This window comes from Heliangelus exortis, unplaced genomic scaffold (assembly GCF_036169615.1).
Source record: "Heliangelus exortis unplaced genomic scaffold, bHelExo1.hap1 Scaffold_276, whole genome shotgun sequence".
Lineage (NCBI taxonomy): Eukaryota > Metazoa > Chordata > Aves > Apodiformes > Trochilidae > Heliangelus > Heliangelus exortis.
Window position 1 is genome coordinate 522,501 of NW_027285953.1, and position 7,871 is coordinate 530,371.

Here is a 7,871-nt window from a genome sequence, read left to right on the forward strand (position 1 = left end):
CGATCGATAGATTTATTTTTATTTATTTACTTACTTATTTATTTATTTATTTATTTATTTATTTATTTATTTCCGAGGCAGCTAGTTAATTAATTAAGTAAGTAAGTAAGTAACTAACTAATTGCTTCCGGTTACTTATTTAGTTAGTTAGTTAGTTAGATGTAATTAATTCATTCATTAACTACTTCCGGGTTGGTTGGTTGGTTGGTTGGTTGGTTGGTTTGTTTGTTTGTTTGTTTGTTCATTCGTTCCCTTTAATTAATTAATTAATTAATTAAGTAATTGCTTCCGGGTTTTTTTATTTACCTATTTGTATATTTGTTTGTTTATTTCTATAACTAATGAATGAATGAATGAATGAATGAATCGATTACTTCCGGGTTTATTTATTTATTTGTTTGTTTGTTTGTTTGTTTGTTTATTCATTTAATCAATCAATCAATCAATCAATCAATCAATCAATTAAGAAATTAATTAATTACTTCCCGGTTTACTCGTTTGTTTGTTTGTTTGTTTATTTATTTCCTTTAATGAATGAATTAATTAAGTCATTAAAAAATTAATTAATTAATTACTTTCGGGTTTGTTTCTCTGTTTGTTTGTTTGTTTACTTGTTTATTTATTTATTTCCATTCATTCGTTCATTCATTCATCACTTCCGCGTTTATTTATTTATTTAGCTATTTTTTTATTTTGTTATTCATTCATTCCTCTATCGATATAATTAATTAATTAATTAATTAATTAATTAATTAATTGCCCCCGGGTTCGTTCGTTTGTTTGTTTGTTTATTCATTTATTCATTTATTTATTTATTCGAATAATTAATTAATTAATTAACTAATTAATTACTTCCGGGTTTAATTAATTGATTGATTGATTGATTGACTGGTTGATTGATTGATTGATTGATTGATTGATTAACTAATTAATTAATTAATTAATTACTTCCGGGTTGGTGGGTTGGTTGGTTGGTTGGTTGATTTATTTATTTATTTCCTTTAGTAATTAATTAATTAATTAATTAATTAATTAATTAATTAAACCCACCAATCAATCAACCAATTAATTAATTCATTCGTTCCTTCCGGGTTCTAAAAATTTATTTGTTTGTTTATTTATTTATTTATTTATTTATTCATTCGTTCGTTCGTTCCTTCATTCCTTCATTCCTTCATTCATTCCCTTTATTTAATTAATTAATTAATTACTTTTGGTTTGTTGATTTATTTATTTAGTTATTTATTTATTTATTTAATCGATCCAATAATTAATTGATTAATTGATTATTTTAATGTCTTACTTCCGGGGCTTTTTGAAATTTAATTTTTTTTTTTTTTTTTTTTTTAATTACTTTTTTAATTAATTAAAAAAACTAATTAATTTCAGGGTTTATTTATTTGTTTGTTTTATTATTTATGTATTTATTCGTTTCCCTTTTACTTACTTACTTACTTACTTACTTACTTATTTATTTATTTCCAAGGCATTGATTTAATTATTTAAATAATTAATTGCTTCATTCTGGATTGCATTTACTTATTTATAATTTATTTATTTATTTATTTATTTATTTACTTATTTTATTGTGTATTTATTTATTTCCGGTGCTGTTTTCAATTATTTGTTTATTTATTCATTCACTCATTCATTCATTCATTCATTCATTTCCTTTTTTTTTTTTTTTTTTTTCTCGGTCGCGGTCGCGGTCTCGGCCCTGGCCTCGGGTCTCAGCCTAGGCCTCGGTCTCGGTCTCGGCCTAGGCCTCGGGTCTTAGCCTAGGCCTCAGGTCTCGGTCTCGGGCCTCGGCCTAGGCCTCAGGTCTCGGTCTCGGGCCTCGGCCTAGGCCTCGCTCTCGGTCTCGGTCTCGGCCTAGGTCTCGGCCTAGGCCTCGGGCCTCAGCCTAGCCCTCGGGCCTCAGCCTCGCTCTCGGTCTCGGTCTCGGTTTCGGCCTAGGTCTCGGCCTAGGCCTCGGGCCTCAGCCTAGCCCTCGGGCCTCAGCCTAGCCCTCGGTCTCGGTCTCGGCCTAGGCCTCAGGTCTCGGTCTCGGTCTCGGTCTCGGTCTCGGTCTCGGGCCTTGGCCTAGGCCTCGCTCTCGCTCTCGGTCTCGGTTTCGGACTAAGTCTCGGCCTAGGCCTCGGGCCTCAGCTTAGCCCTCGGTCTCAGGCTCGGTTTCGGCCTAGGTCTTGGCCTAGGCCTCGGGCCTCAGCCTAGCCCTCGGTCTTGGTCTCGGCCTAGGCCTCAGGTCTCGGTCTCGGTCTCGGCCTAGGCCTCAGGTCTCGGTCTCGGTCTCGGGCCTCCGCCTAGGCCTCGCTCTCGGTCTCGGTTTCGGCCTAGGTCTCAGCCTAGGCCTCGGGTCTCGGTCTCGGGCCTTGGCCTAGGCCTCTCTCTTGGTCTCAGTTTCGGCCTAGGTCTCAGCCTAGGCCTCGGGCCTCGGCCTAGCCCTCGGTCTCGGTCTCGGTCTCGGCCTAGGCCTCAGGTCTCGGTCTCGGTCTCGGGCCTCAGCCTAGCCCTCGGTCTTGGTCTCGGCCTAGGCCTCAGGTCTCGGTCTCGGTCTCGGCCTAGGCCTCAGGTCTCGGTCTCGGTCTCGGTCTCGGTCTCGGTCTCGGGCCTTGGCCTAGGCCTCGCTCTCGGTCTCGGTCTCGGTTTCGGACTAAGTCTCGGCCTAGGCCTCGGGCCTCAGCTTAGCCCTCGGTCTCAGGCTCGGTTTCGGCCTAGGTCTTGGCCTAGGCCTCGGGCCTCAGCCTAGCCCTCGGTCTTGGTCTCGGCCTAGGCCTCAGGTCTCGGTCTCGGGCCTTGGCCTAGGCCTCGCTCTCGGTCTCGGTTTCGGCCTAGGTCTCGGCCTAGGCCTCGGGCCTCAGCCTAGCCCTCGGTCTCAGTCTCGGTCTCGGTCTCGGTCTCGGTCTCGGGCCTCGGCCTAGGCCTCGCCCTCGGTCTCGGTTTCAGCCTAGGTCTCGGCCTAGGCCTCGGGCCTCGGCCTAGGCCTCAGGTCTCGGTCTCGGGCCTTGGCCTAGGCCTCGCTCTCGGTCTCGGTTTCGGCCTAGGTCTCGGCCTAGGCCTAGGTCTCGGTCTCGGGCCTTGGCCTAGGCCTCGCTCTCGGTCTCGGTTTCGGTTTCAGCCTAGGTCTCGGCCTAGGCCTCGGTCTCAGCCTAGGCCTTAGGCCTCGGGTCTCGGTCTCGGTCTCGGGCCTTGGCCTAGGCCTCGCTCTCGGTCTCGGTTTCGGTTTCAGCCTAGGTCTCGGCCTAGGCCTCGGGCCTCGGCCTAGGCCTCAGGTCTCGGTCTCGGGCCTTGGCCTAGGCCTCGCTCTCGGTCTCGGTTTCGGCCTAGGTCTCGGCCTAGACCTCGGGCCTCAGCCTAGCCCTCGGTCTCAGTCTCGGTCTCGGTCTCGGTCTCGGTCTCGGTCTCGGTCTCCGTCTCGGTCTCGGTCCCGGTCCCGGTCCCGGTCCCGGTCCCGGTCCCGGTCCCGGCCCAGGCCTTGGCCTAGGCCTCGCTCTCGCTCTCGGTCACGCTCCCCGCCCAGGCCTCGGCATAGGCCTCGCTCTCACTCTCGGTCCCGGTCCCGGTCCCGGCCCAGGCCCAGGCCTCGGCCTAGGCCTCTCTCTCAGTCCTGGTCCCGGTCCCCGCCCAGGCCTCGGCCTAGGCCTCGCTCTCGCTCTTGCTCTCGCTCTCACTCTCGGTCCCGGCTCAGGCCTCGGCCTAGGCCTCGCTCTCGCTCTCGCTCTCACTCTCGGTCCTGGTCCTGGTCCCGGTCCCGATCCCGGTCCCGGCCCTGGCCTCCGCCTAGGCCTCGCTCTCAGTCCCGGTCCCGGTCCCGATCCCGGTCCCGGCCCTGGCCTCCGCCTAGGCCTTGCTCTCGCTCTCGGTCCCGGTCCAGGCCCAGGCCTTGGCCTAGGCCTCGGTCTCGCTCTCGCTCTCGGTCCCGGTCCCGGTCCCGGTCCCGGTCCCCGCCCAGGCCTCGGCCTAGGCCTCGCTCTCGCTCTTGCTCTCGCTCTCGCTCTCGGTCCCGGCTCAGGCCTCGGCCTAGGCCTCGCTCTCGCTCTCGGTCCCGGCCCCGGCCCCGGCCCCGGCCCCGGCCCCGGCCCCGGCCCCGGCCCAGGCCTCGGCCTCGGCCTAGGCCTCTCTCTCAGTCCTGGTCCCGGTCTCCGCCCAGGCCTCGGCCTAGGCCTCGGTCTCGCTCTCGGTCTCTCCCTTGGTCCCGGTCCCCGCCCAGGCCTTGGCCTAGGCCTCGGTCTCGCTCTCAGTCCCGGTCCAGACCCAGGCCTTGGCCTAGGCCTCGGTCTCGCTCTCAGTCCCGGTCCCGGTCCCGGCCCTGGCCTCCGCCTAGGCCTCGCTCTCGCTCTCGGTCCCAGTCCCGGCCCAGGCCTCGGCCTAGGCCTCGCTCTCAGTCCCGGTCCCGATCCCGGTCCCGGCCCTGGCCTCCGCCTAGGCCTCGCTCTCGCTCTCGGTCCCAGTCCCGGCCCAGGCCTTGGCCTAGGCCTCGCTCTCAGTCCCGGTCCCGATCCCGGTCCCGGCCCTGGCCTCCGCCTAGGCCTCGCTCTCGCTCTCGGTCCCAGTCCCGGCCCAGGCCTCGGCCTAGGCCTCGCTCTCGCTCTCGCTCTCGCTCTCGGTCCCGGCCCAGGTCTCGGCCTAGCCCTCGGTCTCAGTCTCGGTCCTGGTCCCGGTCCCGGTCCCGGTCCCGGTCCCCGTCCCGGCTCAGGCCTCGGCCTATGCCTCGGTGTCGGTCCCGGTCCTGGTCTCGGCCTAGGCCTCGGTCTCGGCCCTTTGCCCAGCTCTGGCCCCAGCCCCGGCCCCGGTTTTTTTTTTTTTTTTTTTTTTTTTTTTTTTTTTTTTATTTATTATTATTATTTATTTTTTCACTTTTAAATCGCGAAGGAATAAAAGAGAGAGAAAGGAAGACAGAGTCGATCGACGAGTTAACCGCTCGTGCGTTTTATTAATCGTCGCCTCGAACGTCCGCGTGCGTCGCGGGCGAGGGGGAAGGGAGGATGCGGCGGCGGCGTGACCGACCTCCCGCCCGAGTCTCCTTTTTTCACGACGATGCCTCCTGCCGTCCTGCCCTCCTGCTCGTCCGTCCGCTCCTAGCGACGGATCCGGCCGGCTCCGGAACCGGCGGACGGGCCTACCCGGGCCCGGGCGGCTCTACGGGCGACTCTACTCGGCTCCGGGCCGGTCCGCGGGGTCTGCCGCCCGGCTCCGGCCCGGTCCCCCGGCTCTACCCGGCTCCGGGCCGGTCCGCCGGAACTTCCCGGTTCCGGGACGGTACCCCGTCTCTACCCGGCTCCGGGTCGGTCCGGCAGGTGTTCCCGCTCCCGGCTCCGGGCCGGGCCGCCAGGTCTACCCGGTTCAGAAGCCGGCGGCCAGGCCTGCCTGATCCCGGCTCCGGGCAGGTCCGCCGGCTCTAACACGGCTCCGAGCCTGACCGCGGGGTCTGCCCGGCTCCGAGCCGGACCCCCGGCTTTTCCCGCCTCTGCCTCCGGGCCGGGCCGCCAGGTCTACCCGGCACGGCAGCCGGCCGCCAGGTCTACCCGGTCCCGGCTCCGGGCCGGTCCGCCAGCCGTTTCCGGTCCCGGCGCCGGGCCGGACCGCGGGGTCCGCCCGGCTCCGCGCCGGTCCCCCGGGTTTCCCCGATCTCGGCTCCGGAGCGGGCCGGTCCGCAGGCTCCTCCCGGCTCCGGGCCGGGCCGCCAGCTGTCCCCGGTTTCGGCTCCGAGCCGGACCGCGGGGTCTGCCCGGCTCCGCGCCGGTCCCTCGGGCATTTCCGCTTCCGGCTCCGGGCCGGGCCGCCAGGTCTACCCGGCACGGCAGCCGGCCGCCAGGTCTACCCGGTCCCGGCTCCGGGCCGGTCCGCCAGCCGTTTCCGGTCCCGGCGCCGCGCCGGACCGCGGGGTCCGCCCGGCTCCGCGCCGGTCCCCCCGTTTTCCCCGCTCCCGGCTCCGGCCCGGTCCGCACGGTCTAGCGGGCTCCGAGCCGGTCGCCCAGCTCTACGCGGCTCCGGGCCGGTCCCCCAGCTCTACCGGGCTCCGGGCCGGTCCGCCAGGTTCTCCCCGTTCCGGCTCCGAGCCGGACCGCGGGGTCCGCCCGGCTCCGGGCCGGTCCGCCAGCCGTTTCCGGTCCCGGCTCCGGGCCGGGCCGCCAGGTCTACCCGGCACGGCAGCCGGCCGCCAGGTCTACCCGGTCCCGGCGCCGGGCGGTTTAACCCGCGTTTAGCCGGCTCCGGGCCGGTCCGCCAGCTGTTTCCGGTGCCGGCTCCGCGCCGGACCCCCCCCTTTTCCCCCGCTCCCGGCTCCGGCCCGGTCCGCACGGTCTAGCGGGCTCCGAGCCGGTCGCCCAGCTCTACGCGGCTCCGGGCCGGTCCCCCAGCTCTACCGGGCTCCGGGCCGGTCCGCCAGCTTCTCCCCGTTCCGGCTCCGAGCCGGACCGCGGGGTCTGCCCGGACCCCCGGCTTTTCCCGCCTTCGGCTCCGGGCCGGGCCGCCAGGTCTACCCGGCACGGCAGCCGGCCGCCGGGTCTACCCGGTCCCGGCTCCGGGCCGGTCCGCCAGCCGTTTCCGGTCCCGGCGCCGGGCCGGACCGCGGGGTCCGCCCGGCTCCGCGCCGGTCCCCCCGTTTTTCCCCGCTCCCGGCTCCGGCCCGGTCCGCACGGTCTAGCGGGCTCCGAGCCGGTCCCCCAGCTCTACCGGGCTCCGGGCCGGTCCGCCAGGTTCTCCCGGTTTCGGCTCCGAGCCGGACCGCGGGGTCCGCCCGGCTCCGGGCCGGTCCGCCGGCCGTTTCCGGTCCCGGCTCCGGGCCGGGCCGCCAGGTCTACCCGGCACGGCAGCCGGCCGCCAGGTCTACCCGGTCCCGGCGCCGGGCGGTTTAACCCGCGTTTAGCCGGCTCCGGGCCGGTCCGCCAGCTGTTTCCGGTGCCGGCTCCGCGCCGGACCCCCCCCTTTTCCCCGGCTCCCGGCTCCGGCCCGGTCCGCACGGTCTAGCGGGCTCCGAGCCGGTCGCCCAGCTCTACGCGGCTCCGGGCCGGTCCCCCAGCTCTACCGGGCTCCGGGCCGGTCCGCCAGGTTCTCCCCGTTCCGGCTCCGAGCCGGACCGCGGGGTCTGCCCGGCTCCGGGCCGGTCCGCCAGCCGTTTCCGGTCCCGGCTCCGGGCCGGGCCGCCAGGTCTACCCGGCACGGCAGCCGGCCGCCAGGTCTACCCGGTCCCGGCGCCGGGCGGTTTAACCCGCGTTTAGCCGGCTCCGGGCCGGTCCGCCAGCTGTTTCCGGTGCCGGCTCCGCGCCGGACCCCCCCCTTTTCCCCCGCTCCCGGCTCCGGCCCGGTCCGCACGGTCTAGCGGGCTCCGAGCCGGTCGCCCAGCTCTACGCGGCTCCGGGCCGGTCCCCCAGCTCTACCGGGCTCCGGGCCGGTCCGCCAGCTTCTCCCCGTTCCGGCTCCGAGCCGGACCGCGGGGTCTGCCCGGACCCCCGGCTTTTCCCGCCTTCGGCTCCGGGCCGGGCCGCCAGGTCTACCCGGCACGGCAGCCGGCCGCCGGGTCTACCCGGTCCCGGCTCCGGGCCGGTCCGCCAGCCGTTTCCGGTCCCGGCGCCGGGCCGGACCGCGGGGTCCGCCCGGCTCCGCGCCGGTCCCCCCGTTTTTCCCCGCTCCCGGCTCCGGCCCGGTCCGCACGGTCTAGCGGGCTCCGAGCCGGTCCCCCAGCTCTACCGGGCTCCGGGCCGGTCCGCCAGGTTCTCCCGGTTTCGGCTCCGAGCCGGACCGCGGGGTCCGCCCGGCTCCGGGCCGGTCCGCCAGCCGTTTCCGGTCCCGGCTCCGGGCCGGGCCGCCAGGTCTACCCGGCACGGCAGCCGGCCGCCAGGTCTACCCGGTCCCGGCGCCGGGCGGTTTAA